The sequence below is a fragment of the Canis lupus genome, chromosome 23 (genome assembly GCF_011100685.1).
Source record: "Canis lupus familiaris isolate Mischka breed German Shepherd chromosome 23, alternate assembly UU_Cfam_GSD_1.0, whole genome shotgun sequence".
Classification (NCBI taxonomy): domain Eukaryota; kingdom Metazoa; phylum Chordata; class Mammalia; order Carnivora; family Canidae; genus Canis; species Canis lupus.
Window position 1 is genome coordinate 4,495,844 of NC_049244.1, and position 21,081 is coordinate 4,516,924.

Here is a 21,081-nt window from a genome sequence, read left to right on the forward strand (position 1 = left end):
AAAAATAAAAATTAGAGGGAGAAACAAAAGGAAAACAATAGCAATCCTTGATATCTGTACCAACAGGTATCTTTGGAAACTCTTTGGAGTTCACAATGTTCTTGTGTATCCACTGACTTTCATGACTTGGGAGGTGGTGGCAGAAAGAACTCAGGTTTTGCAGATAGACACACTCTGGTCTGAGGACCATTTCTAAGCCACGACTGAGCAGGTTGTATGGCCTGAGAAATGGTCCTACCTCAAATTTGGGATTGACTTTTGTTTTGCCTATCCCACACAGCCCACTACCCCAGGACTTAGTGACTAACAGCAACCACAATTTATCTCTTATGATTCTTTTTTTTTTAAGGTTTTATTATTTATTCATGAGAGAGAGGCAGCGACACAGGCAGAGGGAGAAGCAGGCTCCACACAAGGAGCATGATGTGGGACTCAATCCCGGGTCTCCAGGATCATGCCCTGGACGGAAGGCGGCGCCAAACCACTGGGTCACCAGGGTTGCCCTATCTCTTATGATTCTATGGGCTGACCAGGCAGTTCTCTTGCTTCATGTAGTATCAGCTGGAGTATGAGGAGCTAGTAGGTCCAATATGGCTTCACTCTCATGCCTGAGAATTGGTGCTGCCTGCTGGTTGAAGGCTCAGTGGGGTTGTTGGATGGAAGCCTTGGTTCTTTTCCTAGTGAGCCCTCGCCACATGGCTGCTTGGGCTTCCTCACAGCATGGTAGCTGGGTTCTCTGGAGTGTTCCAAGCCTCAGTGTACAAGTACTTATGGAGCCTCCACTTGCATCATTCTGGCTAAAGTCCCATTGGATAAAGGTAGTCAAATGGCCAAGTTCAGAGACATTGTGGCACGGGGCTATACAAAGGCTTAAGTGCTGGGAGGTACTGCTCCATTCCATTCATTAGAAGTGAAACCTCAAGTGTGGCCCGCTTTCAAGTGGACAAGAATTAGCCTTCACCTTCTCCAAGGGAGTAGTGTCATAGAATTTGCAGACATTTTGAAGCTACCATAGTCTGTATTTCAAGGGTTCCTCCTGGAGCCACTCAGCACATTCTCTTCCCCTTCAGTAGTTTCTGAGGCAGGGACGGTCCCCATCATGGTGATACATGACCTGAGAGAACACAGTGGGCAAATAATTTCCCAGTAACCAAGTCCTTGTTCCCTTCTGTAAGTTTTCTCTTCACATGGGTTATAGCTGATGCTGACTCTAGCAAGACTGAAGGATGTCTCTCAAAACCCAAAAAGCTTTTGAAAGGACAAAGAAGCTTTGAGTGGAGAAGATGTCCAGGGAGAGAACACTGTCTGTCAGGCAGACCATGAAGGTCCAGGTTCCCCTTTGTCCAGTTAGGGGATCAGGCCCTTTCTATGGTGAACTTTCTCTGACTGTCCCTGTGGTTCCCTTGAAATAAAGTGTATTTGGACTGTGTGCTTTTTTTTTTCCCCTGTGTGTTCTCTGTGGAATTCATTATCTCTGATTTAGTAAAGTGCATTATACACCCGAGAAGTCATTTTAACTAATTCCAGCTCATCAGCTAGTATCACCCTCCTCTCCAACTATTTCCCTTGGAGGAATCAGCAAAGATTAGATTGAACCCGCTGCAGTGAGCAATACCTCAAAAAGGAGAAAGGTGAAAGCCAGAGTATAGGGTCCTCAGCACTTGGAAGGAATGATCTGAGATGTGAAAGCAATAGGCTTTACTTGTTTTGTTGTTGTCATTACCTTCTCTGCTCAGATTTTCCCCTGGGACCTATTTTAGAGGTGGTCTTGCTCAGGCTGGGTCCACCTGGTTAGCCCAGTTGTGCAGAATGGGAGGCTTCAGCCCAGTGTCTTGGTTTGAGTTAGGTTACAGCACCAGGCACAACTCTGGGCATGCGGGGGACACTCAGTAGATAACTGTGGAATAAGCAGGTGGGGAAGGTCTTGGAAGGAGAATGAGACTGGACTGAATGCTGACTGTGGCTCATAACTTGTTGCTAAACTTTTTCCTGTGGTCTTGATTTTCTTTTTTTTGAAATGGGAGGTGCAGAGGTAGGTTAGGGACCTTAGGCATTCCAGAGTTCTAGGATATTGCTGTGTTCAGAGGAATTAGAACTATAGTCACCAGATGAGAGGATATCTACAGAGATGTGTTAGCTCCAGACCAGCTCTATACTGGTGTGGAGGCAGAGTTAAGTTGGATGCCCTGTGTCTGGTGCAGGTCAGTGACCCTCTTTGGACCACACTTGGCCGGTACCTACAATAAAGATGTGGTGGCTGCTCTTCCGGCTCTAGGTCCTTTGCTTCCAATTATTTCCTCCATCAGCAGCTTTACTGAGTAAGGACTCTTTGTGATTACTTGGGCAAAGACGGGTGATAGAATATTCTCACTACTGTCCTGGGCATGCTGAGGATGCTTCTTTTTCTGAAGCAATCTGTCAAGATAGTGAGATAGAGCCTCCAACTCTCAATCATGAGCTCTGTAGGGCCCTCCTATAGTTTGGGTATGAGCTGAATTTGGGCATTCAAGGGGCTATTGATTCTGAGTCTTTTCAAATTGGAGGCAATTTTATAGATAATTGAGTACAACTCTTTCATTCTTCTCATGAATCCTAAGAGATGAAATGAACAACTTAGCAAATTCATTGTTAGGCTCAGATTCAGGTCACTTACCTGAGAATTTTCTCCTATTCTAGGAATTCTTATGCTTTCAAGAGAGGAAAAAAACAAGGAAATAAAAATTCTACAGATTTCCCTTTTTCTGACTGATTTATTTCACTTAGGATCATACTTTCTTGATCCATCCATGTTGTTGCAAAGGCAAGATTTCTTTGTTTTTTTATATGGCTGAGTAATATTCTGTTGAGTACACTTACAGCGATGAGCAATGAGTAATGTATGGAATTGTTGAATCATTATATCGTACACTTGAAACTAATAGAATACTGTATATTAATTATACTGAAATAAAAAAAAGTTCTACAGATTTCCAATGCCAATATTAAGTAGGAGGTGATCTGGAGCCCAGCACATAGTAGGTGCTCAAAAAATGCTGATCAGAGAATCAAATGTGTGAAGTTCTATAAGCTGTAACTGTTGAGGCTCTTCTAACAGTAAGGCCTAGGGTGTGCCTTGTGGATTCCAAGCTAGCAATCGTTCTTCCTCTCTTTGGAACCTGAGTCTTTTGGTAAATACTTCAGAGATATGACTCTTATTTATTTTATAGACTATATTCTGTACCAGCTTGCATTCCCACTAACAGTGTAAGAGAGTTCCCCTTTCTCTGAATCCTTGACGACATTTGTTGTTTCCTCACTTGTTAATTTGAGCCATTCTGACTGGTGTAAGGTGGTATCTCATCGTGGTTTACATTTGTATTTCCCTGATGCCAAGTCATGTGAAGCATTTTTTCATGTGTCTGTTGGCCATTTGTATGTCTTCTTTGAAGAAATGTCTGTTCATGTCTTCTGCCCATTTCTTGACTGGATTGTTTGTTTTTTGGGTGTTGAGTTTGATAAATTCTTTATAGGTGTTGGATACTGGCCCTTTATGTGATATTCATTTGCAAGTATCTTCTCCCATCCCCTAGGACACCTTTTAGTTTCGTTGACTGTTTCCTTTGCTGTGCAGAAGCTTTTTATCTTATTCTTATCTCAGTCCTTTTGTTGTACAATGACAAGACCTAGATACATGGATATTATGGCTCATGTGCAAAAACTAGGTCAATTTCAAACTGATTTATGGGACTAGTCCAAGAGCAGGTATATGTAAAATCTTGATTTGGAATTTAAAAAGAGGTGTGCAAATAAAAAATGATGTATCTTTATTGATTTAGGAAACTGTAATGCCAAAAGTTATTTACAAAAGTCTCACTCCTTTTGTATTCCTAAAAACTCATTTTCACTGTTATTAATTCACTACTTCTGTCTTCAATAAGGGTATTACAAATTTAATTGATTTTGAACTCAGTGATTTTGAAGTTAATGAAATTGTTTATTTCAGTAACTTCACTTCCGTTTCTTTTCTTCACCATTAAACTTGGTGCCATAAATCCCTTAAGAGCGGGAGGAACTAAAAATAAGAGATTTCAATTCTTTGGAAGTTTTCCAACTTTATGTCCTGGAAAATATGCCAGTTCAAGAAGTCGTCCTGGCTTTGTCTCTTCAACGATGTTTCCTTTATGACTCTATTTGCCTTATTATTTAAGAAGAAATTAAATTTCTACTTTGCTTAAAGAATATTTGATTACTTCACATTGACCCCAAGAGAAACCCCAAGCATTTAGCATGAGCTGCTTTGTTCTTTTTTGTTTTTTAAGATTTTATTTATTTATTCATGAAAGACATAGAGAGAGGCAGAGACATAGGCAGAGGGATAAACAGGCTCCCTGCAGGGAGCCTGACATGGGGCTCCATCCCAGGATGCTGGGATCATGACCTGAGCCAAAGGCAGATGCTCAACCACTGAACCACTGAGTACAACTTCCTCCCAAAAGCTGTAATCAAGGTGTTGGCTAGGGATGCAATCATTTCAAGTTTCAACTTGACCAGGTTATATGTCCACACTCACTCATGTGGTGTTGTCATATATTTCCTCTTGGCCTTAGCTCTTTGTTGGCTGTTGGTTTGAAATCACTTTCAGTTCCTTGATAAGGGGTCCTCTCATTAAAGACAGGAGGCAGTGAGAAAGAGAGAGAGGGAGGATGCCAACAAGATGGAAGTCAAGGTGTTTTTTAACCTAATCACAGAAGTAGCATCCCATTACTCTTTGCTGTTTCTATTTGTTAGAAGCAAGTCACTAGGACTACACACCTCAAAGGGGAAGAGGTTATACAAAGACATGAGCACTAGGGGGTGGGGCTCATTGGGAGCATGTCAGTAGTTGCTAGCTAAAATACTATTTATAGTTAACAATTATTGAGGATACTCTATGGCATGCATTCTGCTAAGACCTTTCCTATACAATCCACACATAAATTATTTTGACTAGAATTTCCATCGTAGGGTTGAGAAATGGTAAGTAATTAGAGGCACAGAAAGATTAAATAACAAGCAAGTGGCAGTGGCAGGATCTGAGCCCTGGTTGTCAGGCTCCAAAATCTTGGGACAGAAGCCAAGTTCCTCATCTCTTCATTCTTAGAACTCAGACATAGGAGCATGGTGGGAACTGCTAAATGAATGAATAGATGAATGAATGAATGAATGAATGAATGAATGAATGAATGAAAGAATTCAGACCTGGGTCATCCTCTAGCTGTTTTTACCAAAACTCTGGTTTTAGGCCTTGACCCAAGCTAAATAATAAATTATCATGTGGTTAAATGAAACTAAATTATATGGAATCATTGGGGAGAGCTTTGAATTTTAGGTATGGGATCCAAGAGGGGAAGCAGAGTTTTGTGATACAAAACAGACTTTCTTACTGTGGAGAACTTCAAAAGAATATCCAAGAAATTGGAATGTCAGAACCCATGAGGAGAGACTGTGGTGTTGTTAGGGAGACTGCCACAAATCCAGGAGGAATATTAAAATAGTATTTGGAAGGCGGGACAAGAAGCTAACTATTGGCAGTGATGAATGGGATTTAAACTATGAGGCAAATGACTAGCTGATGGTATATCTGGCAGAATGGACCGAGAGTTAGGCAAGCAGGGACAGGGGACAAAGAGATGGCACTTCTTGCATCCAGCAACTCTTCTTGCATTTCTCTACTTTCAGGATTCACTGAGATGTTTGAGCTCTGGAGGTAATAGGTCAGGTGGACCCAGGTGTCACAGCTGAGAGTTGAACCTGCCTCTTATAGTGGCCCAGTGAAACTCACCATTTGAGGATGTTAGTGTCACACACAGAACTGGGCAGTTTACGAAGTACTTTCTTATGGGGTCTTCTTTGTGCCTTATAATGAACCTCTGAAGTGAATTTGTGAAGACTGAACAGACCTATCCCCTGGCTAGCCCCTTCTCGTCCTGTGGGAAACCACATGGAAGTTAATTTACCATAAGTTTTCCTGGACAGCATGGGCCATACTTCCTTAAAGGCATCAGGCTAACAATTGGGTAGCCTCTGGGCTGGTAGATTCCTAGGGGTGGGACTCCTCTTGGAATGTGGGCTGTTTCCTGTTGTGTCTCTGCATCTCACTTTCCTGGGTTCCAGTGGCATTCCCTCCCCTTCTTCTGGACACTTCTTTTGTTGACCTATTGTTTGTGTTCTGAATTAATATCGTGGATACAAATGAAGCTAATTTGTTTCTCTTTCTGCAGCTGGCACAGGAAACGTTTTGTCTCTGAGGTGCCATTTGCACAACTGACCTCATACATTATTTATTGTTTTTATAATTTAGCCCAGCCTTTCAGATGCCTGCAGGATGTCACCTGCTCATGGGCATTATCATCTCCAGTTTATAAATAAGGGAAAGAGGCTTAGGGGAGTCAATACAGGGGATTTTCCAGGGTCACATAGCCAGTAAGTGGGAGACTATAATGTAGGTTTTTCTCACTCTAAATTCTGAGCTCTTTCTATTCCCACTTTTGCTTTCATGCTGGTCCCCTAAAGAAGGGGGGGGGATTAGGGGATTCATGTCTTATTGTATTCTGCTGGCCTATAAGTGGGTAAGGTGTAAGTTCTGACATACACTTTGGTGGGAGAGGGAATGGAAAGTTTTACCAGGGGGATGGGCTTGGCTCAGAATGACCAAGGGACTCATGAAGACAGCTTGAGCCAACTTGGTTTCTTTCATGATCCCTTGTCCTCAGCCAAAGACTGAGATATCAACTGCTAAGGAAATGGGCAAGTCAAAATCTTTCTAAAGAGATTCTTAAAAATAGCTCTGTACAGACTATACTATAGAAAAACATCCAGAGAGAAATGACTCATTATTTCTTATCAAATTTAAAGGACTCTTTCTGGGGTTATAAATAAATTCTTCATCACTCACTTGTAGGTAATAAAGCTTATAAATTTGTTGCTCTCAAGTTTTATGTCCCTGCTTGCCTTTTTCTGCCATCCAGCTTGTGTCTCGCTTTACCTTACCTACCACCAATTGGTATGTGTTTAAGGAATGAAAAATAATTTTAATATTTGCCAAGGTAAAATATAATTAGGTTGGTAAATCTGCTGTTTAAAAGGGCATGAACAAAATCCCCACACTAAATAGAAATTATTTTTGGATTGACTTTTGCTTTCAATTATTTCTGTTATCTATCTCTTCTATTACCATGGGTAATCAGAAGCTGATCATAATTTCAAAAAAAAAAAAACTAAGCCAAACCAGAGCAGAATACACAATAAAACCCAACACCAGGGGACAAGGTAGGAGGAAAAAATGTGGATGAGCCATACAAATGAGCTCTGTTCATCATCACTCCCTTTATCCATCCATCCATCCATCCATCCATCCATCCATCCATCCATTCAATATTTAGTATGCCTACATAAGCAAGGCGTGATTCCGGGAACTGCATATCAGAGTAGAAATCCCACATGCTTTAATGCCACACTATTTGGAGTTACAATCATAGCTACGAAGTTATCCTGGTTGTATGATCTACAAAGCCCATAGTCTCTGCAGCCTCATATTGCTCACCTCTATAACAGATTTCTAAATCTCTACTTCATATGGTTGGTAAATACCTGGAACAATACCTGGTACCTAAGAGTTCCATAAGTATTTGTTATTCCCCCTTGTTTTGCCCTTCCTTATCTAGTTCCTGGTTAACTGATATGCACCTTCAAGAAAAATTACTTTAAAATGGAGCTCACCTTGACCTTACCATCATGCCACTTTAGGAGAAGTAATGGAAGTAAACAATATGGCAAATAAGAGGGCTCAGGGCATCTTGAATGTTAATGTTTTCCAAGGGTTCCTCAGTTCTTCAGAAGATGACACTCAGAACTAGAGAATCCTGGGTACTTGGCCAAGCCAAACATCCATGAGATATCACCTGTGTATTTCATTGCACTGCTGGTCTATGGGAGCTGCTGCCCAGATCTCCATTATCCTAGATGGAGCTGTCTTGTAGCTGCCATTCTATTAGCTATGTGGACTTTAACTTCAGCAACAGCTGTGGTTTCCCATTTCCATCTCACAATCTTATCAGGACTAATCTCATCATACCACCCGACCTGAATTGCCTTGGTGACTCTTAATGCATTTTATCCCTAACTGGACTTTCATCCCATCTGGTTCTTTCCATCCTGTATTCCAGTGTTTCTCAGCCCAGAGTTTCTGGCACTTTGACATTTTGGTGAGGCTAACTCTTTGTTATGGGAGGCTGTTCAGTGCATGTTTAGCAGTGCCTCTGGTCTCATGGGATGCCAGTTAATACCTCCTAAGTTAACAACCAAAAATGTCTCTAGATACTTACGAATGTTTCTGGGGTGGGGTAGGAATTTCCTCTGGTTGAGAACCACTTTTATAACATAACCTATACCTTCCATCACACCCTCTGGAAATGTCATTAGGAAACTCATCTTTACCTTCTCTGAATTTTCCTGTCTCCTTTCTCTATTTGAAATTTGGCTATCCCTTCATTGTCTCAAATAAGACTTATTCTTCTCCTATATCTTACCCACCTAAAGGCTGGGAGGTGAAGTAGATGTCTTCTTGCTCTCCACTGCTGCATTGAAACAGACATTTCCATCCTGCCTACAAAAATCTGCTCATGCCATCTGGTAATGCTATGCTTTTTTACTCCTTGATGCATCATCCATTGAACACCCTATCTCCTGCATTCATGGGAGGTTTTAGTATCTGGCTTACTCTTATTCTTCTAAATGCTGTCATCATTCTCCCTGACTTAACATCCATATTGACAACTCATCCAATACCATGGCCTCTTGGTTCCTGATCTCATCTTCACTGACCTTTTACTTTTCCAAATAAATGATGGAACACGGATTATGTGCCAGGCACTATTCTTGATCCAAGTGCTACAGGAGAAGTAATGGGATATACATGATTTCTGCCCTCATGGAATTTACATTATAAAGATGGAGAGGTGCAAACAATGAGTAAGCAAACAAGGACATTTAATTTTGATAGCTGCTATTAAAGGAATCTATAAGCAGCTGTTGCAGAGAGGGACTGACAGGACTGAAGGGGTTAATTTGCATAGGAGGATAAAGGAAGTCCTCTCTGAAATGGTGAAATGCTGAGATGAGACTTGAAAGATGAAAAGGAATTGACTGTGCAAAGAGCCAGGGAAGGAACAATTCAGAAAGAAGAAACCATTAGTTCAAAAAGGCTTTGGGATGGTGATGAGCATGGGATGTCTGAGCAACAGAAAGCTGGCATGAGTGGCTAGAGCTGTGAGTGGAGACGGGGTAGTGGATCTCATAAATTTGTAAGATATATGTATGTGCCTCTATTAATTTGGTTGTCTCTTATATGCACAAAATGGATTTGGTCTTTCTCAGTTTGTTATACCCAATTGATACTGGTCTTTGGCTACTCTTTAAAAATATTTAAAATATAGTATTTTCCTTTTTTTATCTCCAATTCAATTCCCCTATCTACTATATATTTCAAAGTATATATGCAACCTCTAGTGTTGCTGTTGAAAAGTTCAATGCTATTCTGATTCTTGGTGCTTTGTGTAGAACTCTTTTTTTTTTTTTTTTTTTTTTGAGGTGCCTGGGTGGCTCATTTGGTTAGGTGTCTGTCTTAGGCTCGGGTCATGATCTGGGGGTACCGGGATTGATCCCCACGTTGGGCTCCCTGCTTCTACTTCCCCCCAGTCCCTTCCCCCAACTCATGTTCTTTCTCTCTCTCTCAAATGGATATATAAAAAAAATTAAAAAAATAAAGATTTATTTATTTATTTGAGGAAGAGAGCATGAGTGAGAGAGAAAGCACGAGCAGGGGGATAGGGGTGTAGAGGGGCAGCGAGGGAATCAGACTCTCTGCTGAGCAGGGAGCCTGGCTTGGGGCTCAATCCCAGAACCCTGGGATCGTGACCTGAGCTGAAGACAGAGGCTTAGTCCATGTGTCACCCATGTGCCCCCACTTTGTGTATAACTCTTTTTCCTACTCAGGAATTAACATCCTGTCTTTGTCTCCTGTATTTTGAGGTTTTAAAGTGATGGGTCTTGGTGTGGGTCTATTTTTATCTCTTGTGCTGAGTACTTTGTGAGCCATTAAATTTGGAAATGCACATCTTTCAGGGCTGGTACATTATTTTATTGATGAATTGTTTTATTTTATTGATGATTTCTTTCTATCCAGTTTCTCTTTCCAGAGCACCTGCCATTTGGAGTTGGACCTCTTAGGTTTTTCATGTCTTTGTCTTTTTGCTCCACTTCCTGGGAGGGTTTTTCAACTTCATCTGCCAACACTTCCAGTGGGTTTTTCATTTCTATTGTCATACTTTTAATTTCCAAAGGGCTTTTTTTTGTTGTTGTTGTTCTCTCAATATTTTCCAAGGATTCTGGCTTTGTTTTATAGATACAGTATTTACTCTGAAGATATTAATAATAGTTTTTGAAAGTTTTATTTCTTCCTGCATAGTGTTTTCTCTATTTTTTCCCTTATATGTTTATTTTGTTTTTTAGTATTCCTTTTAGTAGCTTTCTTCACTTATTTTGTTATCTTTGCTTGTCTGTTCGTAAATAAGAGCAACATCAAAAAGCTCATTTAAAACTCTGTCATTCATGGCTTTCACTATGGGGTGAAAACCCCATGGAAACCTGGGGTTTTTATCACTGGAACTCCTGATATCAGTATCTTTAGATATTTTTTATTAGGCTAGCTAGATTCCTTAGAGAAGGTGTTTTAGTTTCCCAGTTGAAGGACTTATCCTAACTGACAGTATCTTGGGAGTTGAGGCAGGTTGAGAAGTATTGAACTTCTGATATCAATATCTTTAGATATTTTCTATTAGGCTAGCTAGATTCCTTAGAGGAGGTATTTTAGTTTCCCAGTTGAAGAATTTATCCTAATTGACAGTATCCTAGGAGTTGAGGCAGGTTGAGAAATATGGGAGTTGAGGCAGGTGGTAGAGTTTCAACAACCAATGTAGATCTTTTAGTTAATGCCATATTTTGGGTACAGTAAGTTTGTCCCTCAATTGTTCTTGGTGCTTCAATCCAGAGATCTCTGCTTTCATTCTCAGTAGGGCACTGGTTCTCAAAGTATGATCTGTGGACACTTAGGATTCCTTTTCAGGGGATTGGAAAGAATGAAACTATTTTCATAATAATACCAACAATTCATTCATCTTCTTTACTCTCATTTTCGCTTTAGTGTAGAGTGAAATTTTCTAGTGGCTATCTGATGTGGGTATTGCAAGGGGTCAAATGTGGAAGAATATAGAAGACGGATTATTTTGTATTAAGCTAGATTTTAAAAAGATCTAAAAAATGTAAAACAGTGCCACTCTTTTCACTAACATTTTTAAATTTAAGATAGTTACTTTTCATAAAATGTTATTTAGGTTAATATATTATTATTACCTTATTTAAAAAATTTTTTAAAAATTTTTTATTTATTTATGATAGAGAGAGAGAGAGAGAGAGAGAGAGAGAGAGGCAGAGACATAGGCAGAAGGAGAAGCAGGCTCCATGTACCGGGAGCCCGACGTGGGATTCGATCCCGGGTCTCCAGGATCGCGCCCTGGGCCAAAGGCAGGCGCCAAACCGCTGCGCCACCCAGGGATCCCTATTACCTTATTTTAAAAAGGAGTTAATAAAAATATTTTTAAGTGACTCAGTTTTAATTTCTCACATGATACATACCAATATATTTAATTCTCATATGATTTCTTTGGGCTCCTCAATAATTTTGAAGACTGTGAAGTAATTCTGAGGTTAAGTATTTGAAAATTGCTCCTCTAAGAATGGTTGGGTGAAATTGGGGAAAGATCCAAGGATGCCACCTTTTTTGTGAATATGAAATCCATTTTCTTTTCTTCTCTCTTTCATCCTTTCCTTTCAGAGGTTTCTATACCATACACAGCAAATAGAGAAACAGGCAGAGCCTGTGTCCCTGAAGATATTGTTAAACTGATGAATCAACCAGCCCTGAAGGCTGGTTTACATTTGGAGATGCTTCCTGTTGTGTGAGATGATAATTTTCTTTGTTTGGTTGGATGTGGTTGCTAATAATGGCTGAAAACCTAACGGAAGCTAATAGAGGAAAATGTTTCAAGGCTCAGAATGATTAACTCTGTGGAAGATGAGCACTGAAGGTCATCCCAGGATTTGCTACAGAGGCCATAGGTGATCTTGACAGATCATTTCTAGTGGAGTGGTGGACTAGTGTGGCTTCTGGTGTACCTCTTCTCTTACTGTTGTTCCTTTGTCTTTTCTTCAATCTCTTATCTTCCTTCTCTAATAGATCACAAATGTTGGGGTTCTCCTCAGTGTATCCTGGCCTTTGTTCTCTTTCTGTTCTTTCCCTTGATGCCATTTTTTCCCATAGGCTAAATGTGGTTTATTTTGATGTTGTTCCTGATTTATATTTCCAGCCCAGATCTCTCTGCATTTCAGATTCATGTATCCAACTGCTCACCTGACATCTGCAGCTGAATATTTCCTAGAAATGTCAGATTTAACCTGCCCAAAGCAGACGTCTTGATCTGCCCCCCACCTGCCTTGCTGCCTTCCTGGCTGTCTCTTTCCCAGTTCACTAAGTCACCATTCACCCAGCTGATTGGGCCATAAAACCAAGTCTCACTCTTGATTCCCTTTTCCCTCATTCCCTGCTTCTAATTCATTAGGAAGTTTTATTTATTCAATATGCAAAATATAAGTGGAGTCTAGTCTTTTCTCCTTGTCCAATATCATTTTCTTGGCCCACATCACTAACATCTCTTGCCTGCACTATTGTGAGAGCCTTCCAGCTGGGCCTGTTCCATTCTTGCTCTATGTCCATTCTTGCTGTCCTGGGGTGGAGGACAGCAGTCGATCGGCTCTTCTAAATAAACACATTGTAGATCATGTTGCTCTTCCTGCTTTAAATTCTTCAACCACTTTGTCTCTATAATAAAATCTAGACCCTCTTGCCATGACCATATGCTTTACCTGCTTTGACCCCTGACATTGGCTCCAGCTTTATTGTATCTGACCTTGTCCTTACTGGTCTTGATCTAACTAAACTGGTCTTCTTTTTGTTTCTTGAACATATTGCTTATTCTCCTCTGGATGCTTTTCTCATCCCTCACTGCTTGGCTAGCTACTTCTATTCCTTTAATTCGCAGCTTAAATGTCATTTCTTTAACAAGGCATTTCCATCTCTTTTCGCTAAAGTCAGCTTCCTGTGTGATGTTCTTCTATTCAGCTATTTGTTTTGATTTTTAAAATGCATTTTCTTATTTGTTTCATGGGCTATATAATAATCCAGTCACTATATTAAGCTATTTCAAAATATTCTGTTTGGTTGCACAACAGGAAGGATCTCCTAATTGTTAAATGCAGGTAAAAGGTTGTTCCCATAATGGTCTTGGCTCCCTTATAAAGGATCAGGAATTTGTTTCTCAGAAGAGTTCAGTAACTCTTAGTAACTCAGGGGAAAAATAACAGGAAAAACACAGGAGACCATACTGACTCTTGGAACTCTGGAATAATTATCTTTGAACTTTTCCAACTGAACCCATTAGAGATTGATTTAATAATGTTATATCCCTTCGAAGATTCAATCTTTTGTCTTAGGTTCACTGGGTATGTTACTGAACTAAATGTCTTATGACTTCCCTTCTGATTTTTAATAAAAGTGAATCAATAACCTTGTTCCCATTCTTTGAAATCTGCAGCCAAAGTTTATCTGAAAGGGTCCCCAGAGAGTGAGGAGAGAAGCAGGGACCCAATCCTGGGATTTCTGGCATAAATAGCAGTTTTTGCTGAAAAATGGCCGAGTTGATCTCTGGACAGTCACAGGATGACAGATTCAAAGTATATTTGGACCCTGGTAGACACCTCCTTGTCTGGCATCTCAACAGAGCAGTGTGTGTGCTTTGTCTCCAACAGGATTTTGGAGGATATAGCTCCAGGGGCATCTCTTTGTTGGGATGTCATGAAAAGCAAAACAAAAAACAAGCTGACAGGGGATTCCTACATTCTCTTCCTTCCTTTCTGAAGCAAAATTTTGGTAATCTTCATAAGGAAGAAAAGGAAAGTGTCCTTGTAGGAATCAAGTCAGGAGGGAGTGACAGGGAGCAAGTGTGGCGTAATGTTCTAGACAGCTTTTAAGGTAGCATTTTATACTCCTCAGCCATTGGCTGCAGCTTGTTCCTGCAGTACATTCCTGGACAATGCAGGTTCTTTGCCCAGCTCAGTTTTCTGGAGGAAAGACAACTATGAACAGTTAGTACCAGTATTCACAGCAGCAGGGCCATGGGTACAGGGAAAAAAGATTTGGGTGGACACCAACACATCCATGATAGCTCCTGTCCCTGGTGAAGTTGTCCCTAAGAGTCAATTTTTCCTTTCTTTCTTGTGTGGAGGCCTTTTGGGGACATCTGGCCTGAGCTGACCACTCCCTTCCCCTTAGTCCCTTAGCCATCCCATTGGTGTATCATTGCCATGGATTCTTTACTTGTCTGTCTTTCCCATCAGACAGAGCTCCTTGAGGCAGGAACCTGCCCTTGACCACCTATTGTCCCTCTCAGCCCAGGAGGCTAGTACTGTCCTTATCACAAAGAAGTCCTGGGTCCCCTGTTTCAGTGATTTTTGTTGTCTATGCCCTGACTACTGCCCTGTACTCACTCCCCAGACTCAAGTCAAGGATATTGATTACATCATTGATTACTTTAGTGGACCGCATGTGAAAACCAGGCAACAAACAGGAAAATTGAGTCTTGTTTTTTGGTTATATATGCCTTTAAAAAGTTTAAGACAAATTGTATGGTAAATTTCTTCTCCCTGCCCCTAAATGGCTCGGTGGAAGATAATTCTGTGTATCTCTCTTGGAGGAGAAGCAAACGTAAGAGATCTTAAAGCTGAGTAATTATTTCCATCAGTAGGAAATAAGTACTCTCTGTCTGAACTCAACAGGTACTGTGAGAGCCTGGCTGTTTAATTTCCTTTCAATGCCATTTTCCTGTGTTCAGTGCTGACAGGATCACTTTGGGAGTTAGAGAATGAAAGACCAGCCAGTGGAGAGAAAGGAAAGAAGTGATAGAGCCTCAGAAGGCTGGGTGATATTTAAGAGAGATTTCAGTGTTTATTGGCAACTGCTTGGGATCCTAGGGACACACATAGCCGGACACTCTTGCCCTGCCCTACTAAGCTTCTGAACCACAGAAAAACTGGTGAGACCCAAAATATGTCAACCTTTTGGGGACTATATGGCTGTGATCATTTCCTGGAATGAGAGTTGGCTGAGTCACAGCTCCCCAGGTGAACATCTCTCCTTGTCTGCAAGAAAAGCAACTTGGGGAGTATATAAACTTTTCCTGGCCACCTCTGAGGGCTCTGCAGCAGGTGCAGAGCAAGGTAGCAAATAAGAGAGACTATGGCCATCAAACAGCCAGATGAGGGTCTCAGGATTCTGAAAGGCCATGTGTCAGTCATCTTCTGTAAGTGAAACTTCCTGAGGAGGTAAAGTGAGTCATCTAGGAGCTTCTAGAATCTCAGTGCCTCCCTTTCAATGCCTACAGATGTCTTCTGTCTACACTCAATCCCTTCCTCTTAAAGATTATTTTAACAATAGGATTCCTTTTTAAAATAAAAATCAAGTGTGTTAAGCACCTCCATGTGTAAGGTGCTTGGGTAATTGCTGGGGAGTCAGAGATCACGGTTTTATAGGGGAGACAGATGTGTTAATAGTAGATGTGATTATGGAACACACAATATCAAGGAAGAAGGTGCTCTTTGTTGTGTTGGAGCTGGAGGCACAGAGAGGTGATTCTGATGAGATTGACAGGTAAACAGGTAGGGTGAAGGCTTTCTGGACAGGGGCTTGGAAGTCTAAGCAACATCTGGATATGCTGGAGACAGGAGACAGGGTATATGGACTTGGCTTAAGGTGAGGGGTGTGGCTAAAGAGTTTGGTGGTGACCCTGTGATAAAGGCCTTAAAAGATCATTCATACAAATGGGACAAAGGTGCAATGAGACTTCAAGTGTGAGGTTTCTCCATTATAATTGCAATGAATTAAAACTCCCAATGGTGGGATTTCAGTAGTCACTGCACTGGTGGGTGTTTTTTTCTTGGGCAAGGAATTTTTCCTAGCTTCTACGTTAGTCTGATTCTTTTTTTTTTTAAGATTTTATTTATTTATGATAGACACAGAGGCAGAGAAACAGGCAGAGGGAGAAGCAGGCTCCAGGCTCCATTCAGGGAGCCGGATGTGGGACTCGATCCCGGGACTTCAGGATCATGCCCTGGGCCGAAGGCAGGCGCTAAAACACTGAGCCATCAGGGATCCCCCGTTAGTCTGATTCTAACTAGGTCTGTAATGTACTAGCTTTGACTAGTTACTTTGTATTTACTGAGCACCTGCTATATTCTAAGCTCTCAATCTACCAGCTGGGAAATACCGTCGCATTTCAGGTGATGGAGTCCCATGGTTCCACTGGGACGGAGCTTCTCTGTGCTTTGCTCATTGCCAGGAATACACCTGCACACAATCCTAAATCACTCCTAAATTCATTCATCTTAAATCCCTAAAGCTCTAGGCATCCGCATGCCACATGCTCAGTGAAGGTTTGATGACTGACTGGCTAGTATATACAAAATCATTTGTGAACACAGGTTGGGTAGAAGACATTTGTGGGTCGCACATTAATAACTGTATGTTCTGAAATTTGAGGATGTGAGGGTTGACCTAGGCTGAGCATGATAGATCTGATCTTGCTTTTCCCTGAATTATTTTGTGACCTTAGACAGTCCTTGGCTGAAGTAAGCCTCTTTTCAGCATCTGTAATATAAGAGATTTGGATCGGTGCTTCCTAATGTCCCTTCCAGTTCAAATACACTAATATTTTAAGTCTATAAATAGGAATCTCTGGAACTCTGGATTCAAAGCCATAAAAAAAGCGTGAGCCCTGAGGGTTGTGGCAAAAGACCCAAAAAGAATATCTGGAGCTTAGAATCAACTTGTACCTTGCTTAGGTAGTGCTTCTTTTTATTCTTTGTTACATATAGGCAGGAAAACCTACAGTCTAGTCTGGGGTATTATGGCAATTAATTAGTTAATGTTTGTGAGGTACAAAGGAACAAAAAGTGCTGCATGTAAAAAGTCATATAAATGCTAAGTGTTATTGTTTTGCATCTGATTCTCCCCTGTTCGATTTCAGTTTCATATCAGAGTAGTCATAATGGCATCAGTTGGGGCTCCTCTGGCTAATTATGCTGCCAATAAAAGGGGAACATTTTCCCTTTTAAATTTCCGTTTTAATTTCTCTCTGTCTATGACCCCCTCCTCCCTTTTCTCCAGTGCGTTGTTCAGAGTTGCTAACTACTCAGGTGTCAGCAAAAGTTAGCGTCTTTCGTTTACTCTCCCCCTCATTGCAGTCTGGGAGAGACCGGCACTCGCCACAGAAGCTAGCAAATGGCACTTCAGGGCTTACTGCGCCAAAGCTATGGAAGGTACACGAATAAACTCCCCACAGTGATCTGTACTCACCAGGGCCTGTTTTCTGCATGGGAAGGGTCAAGGCTGGCCCCTCTCCCACCATAGGAAACCACTGTTAAAGGCAGCGTGACAAGAGGGTAAGGCTGTGGTGTTCTTTATAAGCCACCTAGTAAATTGTGGGGTGGTTGATACTAGACAGGTTCCTCTGTGTATCAGTTATCTCTTGCCATGATAATGCTATGTAACAAACCAACCTAAAATTCTGCAGCTTCAAATAATAAGCATTTACTTAATTTAAGAAGCTGCAGGTTGGTGCTTCAGACCTGGCTTAGTTGGGTGGTTTCTCTGGCCTCTGTGTGTTGCGCCCTCATGTCTGGGGGTCAGCTGGCTATTGGCCAACATGCATGATCTTTGGAAGGGCTGGCTGGAGGGACTTAGCTCTGCCCTGCCATCTTTCATCCTCCAGTGGGCTAGCTGGGATGGGCCATCCCTAGGACATTGCAGAGGTGCAAAAATGAGAGGGCAAACTTCAAGGCCTCCCAAGGGAGGTGGCAGGATAAAGATTGTTTTTCTTTTGTGGGAGGAACTGCAGGATCAGATGGCAAAGGGCAGGACACAGGAAGGTGTGAGGACTTGGGGATGCTAAGGCACTAAATCTATTACAACATGCCTCAGCCCTGGACTTTCTAGATCTCTGGAGAGCATATTTGCATTTTTAGTAGCAGAACATGAGATTACTGGCTGCCTGGCCTGGCCTTGCCCCCTGTGCCCCTCACGCTGCCTACTTTCAGTTTCCCCATATCCAGAAGAACCGAATTGAGCTTCTTTAACTGTCAGTGAAACCATGTGTATTGTGACCCTTGGGGGGAAAGGATCCATGTGACTAGGACCGTTACTGAGGCTCTGTGAAACTGGTCAGGATCCTGGCAGGGTAGGTGAGGCTTCAGGAGAAGGAGGAGGGGAATGGCAAGAGCAAAAGCCCACAGGCAGGAGCTGAAGAGGTGCTGGAGTATAACATGGTGTGGCTAGCAGAAGGTTTACAGGAGAGAAGTCTGGAAAGGTAAGCCAGACCCAGATTGGGGTGTGCCTTCAGCAGTTGGGATATGGGGAAGTCGGTGGTTAGCTGATGTGTGCTCCTCTCTTGGGGAAGTCTGATAATGCAATCAGTGCAGAGGATGGGGGAAAGGTGCCATGTACTAAAATAGGGCTTCCACTTCCAAAGCTGGATCTCATGTCCTCTAGTTACTAACGTGATGTGCGTTTCCTATGTAGGAGTCAAAACTTTGAACTTGCTTTAACGTGATGTCTTTTCCATTTTGCATTTTCCATTTGGGTAGCTAAGGGCTGCTGGGGACAAGAAAAGGAATGTAGCTCCCCCATTCTTGCTTCCTGTGACTTCAGCATCTACTCTCACTGCCCCCAATTTGTTAAATCATAGTTTCTGTAAGACTAGGCTGCAGAGGACAGAGGGGAGGTAAGAGGCGCAGGAACATCTTACTTAGCTAGTATCAGTATGAACTGGCTGGCGTTTCTTCTGACCCTTTCTTGGGGCTCAGTAGAGACATCTTGCCTTAGGTCAGGTACAAGGTAGCACCCAAGGAGCAATGGGATGGGGAAGGAGTGGAAGGGAGCCAGGCAGGGATCCCATAATCATGTGAGTTGATCACAAAGGGTGCTCTGGAATGTAAATCACACCTCAGCTTGTCCCTACTTTTTAGGGCCTGGGCCTTTATCCTTTCTTACCCGTCAGACATTGGTGAGGTGCCGTCATGGCTGTGGGTGTGCGGGGCATTTGCCTCAGTTTGCTTCTGCACACACAGCAGCTTCAGGAACTCCAGTGCAGTGCTCCAAAGAGAGTTGCAGGTGCAGGCAGTTAGAGGCAGAGGTACACAGAAGCTTAAAAGGGGTGGATGGAAATGGTCAAAGGGATCCACTGAGGTGATGTGCTGACAGTGTCTCCTACACCCTGCTCCCTTCCCCGGGACCTCTCAGTCGCGTTTCCCTGGAGGCGGTGACCCATACTCACTCAGCAACCAGCAAGCTCCTCCCTTTGCCCCTGGGCATCTGACAAAACCCCTTATGTATCCATCTACTCCCTTCAGGGGCTCCCCTGGACCGTCTCCCGTGGCCCAGTGCCTGCTCTCTCTTTCTCGTAAAGCTCCCACTGGTCCCCAGGAAACACTGACTGGTGGCTTCTCTGTCCTGGTGTCTCTGGCAGTGCAGGCCACTCTGCCCAGCCTCCTCTCCCCGGCGTGGCTGTCGGCTGCAACCAGCTCGGCTTTATTCACGGAGGTGCCAGACAGCGAGCAGCCCTCCGTGGCCCCGGGCCGTGGGCGTCCACCTCAGTGAACCGCGGCGTGGCTCCTCCGAAGGAATCCACAGGAGTCCTCTCCCCACAGCCGACTCCCAGCTCTTTGTGTGAGAGTCTCGTAACGTCGTGCTTTGGCCATCTCCTTTATAAATTCTGCAGATGTTCCACCCCCCTTTTGCCTGAGGGGACACCTCCATTTTTTACATCCCGCTACGCTCCGTCTCGTGACCCGCTGTGGGATAGTGGTTGAGTCCAGGAAGGTACCTGGTGTGGCGGCTGTACTCAGAGCCTCAGGGAAGCAGGAAGAATCAGTGGGTGCCTGCTGTCCTGAGGGGCTCCCAGTCAGACTGGAAAACATCCCTTTCCTCCCTGCTAACCAGCTTTGACGAGCCAGTCTGGCAGGAAGCTCTTTGAACACATGACAGGGCCCAAGACTTTCATGATTCTCCCTTTGTTGGAAGGGAGGGGAGCAGACACCCCACAAAAGTCTTCCAAATGAGCGAAAGAGAAAATTCGAGTCTTTCAGTTTTGATATGAGTATTATTTTTTCTTCCTTGACGTAAAGATACTAATAGAAAAGAGTCTCAGAGTCTTTACAGAGCAACCACTGAGGAGTCCCAGGGTTGCTTCTGCATCTATTTTCTGGTGGATTTATAATGTCTGCATTTCCTCAGAAAGGACAGTGGAGCGGCCCTTGCCCCTACCAGGCTCATCCAAGCTGAGGAATGTGGGGGAGGACAGCCCGACACCAGAGGGGTGTTTAACAATGAGGCGGGGGAGGTCTGTGGGGGCTGGGACTGTACACAATCTGTTCTCCAGGGGATCCTGGGGTTCTGTGTTCTCTGTAGTTGGGTAGCCCTCGGCCAACACCACTAGGCAGCCACTGGCTCTGTGTTCAGCTGGAGCCAACACCAGGTCCCTGCTTTTTAGGGCTTTGTGCCGTGCCTCATCCTTGCACAGGGTGGGAAGCGTAGATCCGTCTGGAGTCTTCAGCTGAGCTAGCTTCAACTGAGGCTCTGCCCTTTTCAAGCCCTACACTTCTGGACATGTCCATTAGCCTCTCTGAATTTCAGTTTCCTTGTCTGTTAGATGGGGGCAGCTATGTCTACCTTATTGGATTTTGGTGGAGATTAAATATCACATGGGTGCAGCCACCAGACATGGTAGAGGCTCCATAAATGTCTATTTCTTTCCCTGCTGTGCTGGTGGAATGTTCTGGGTTTTCGAAAGAAAGGTGAGAACCATTCACTTCCTGTCTGGAGCAGCCAGCACCTGTGATCTG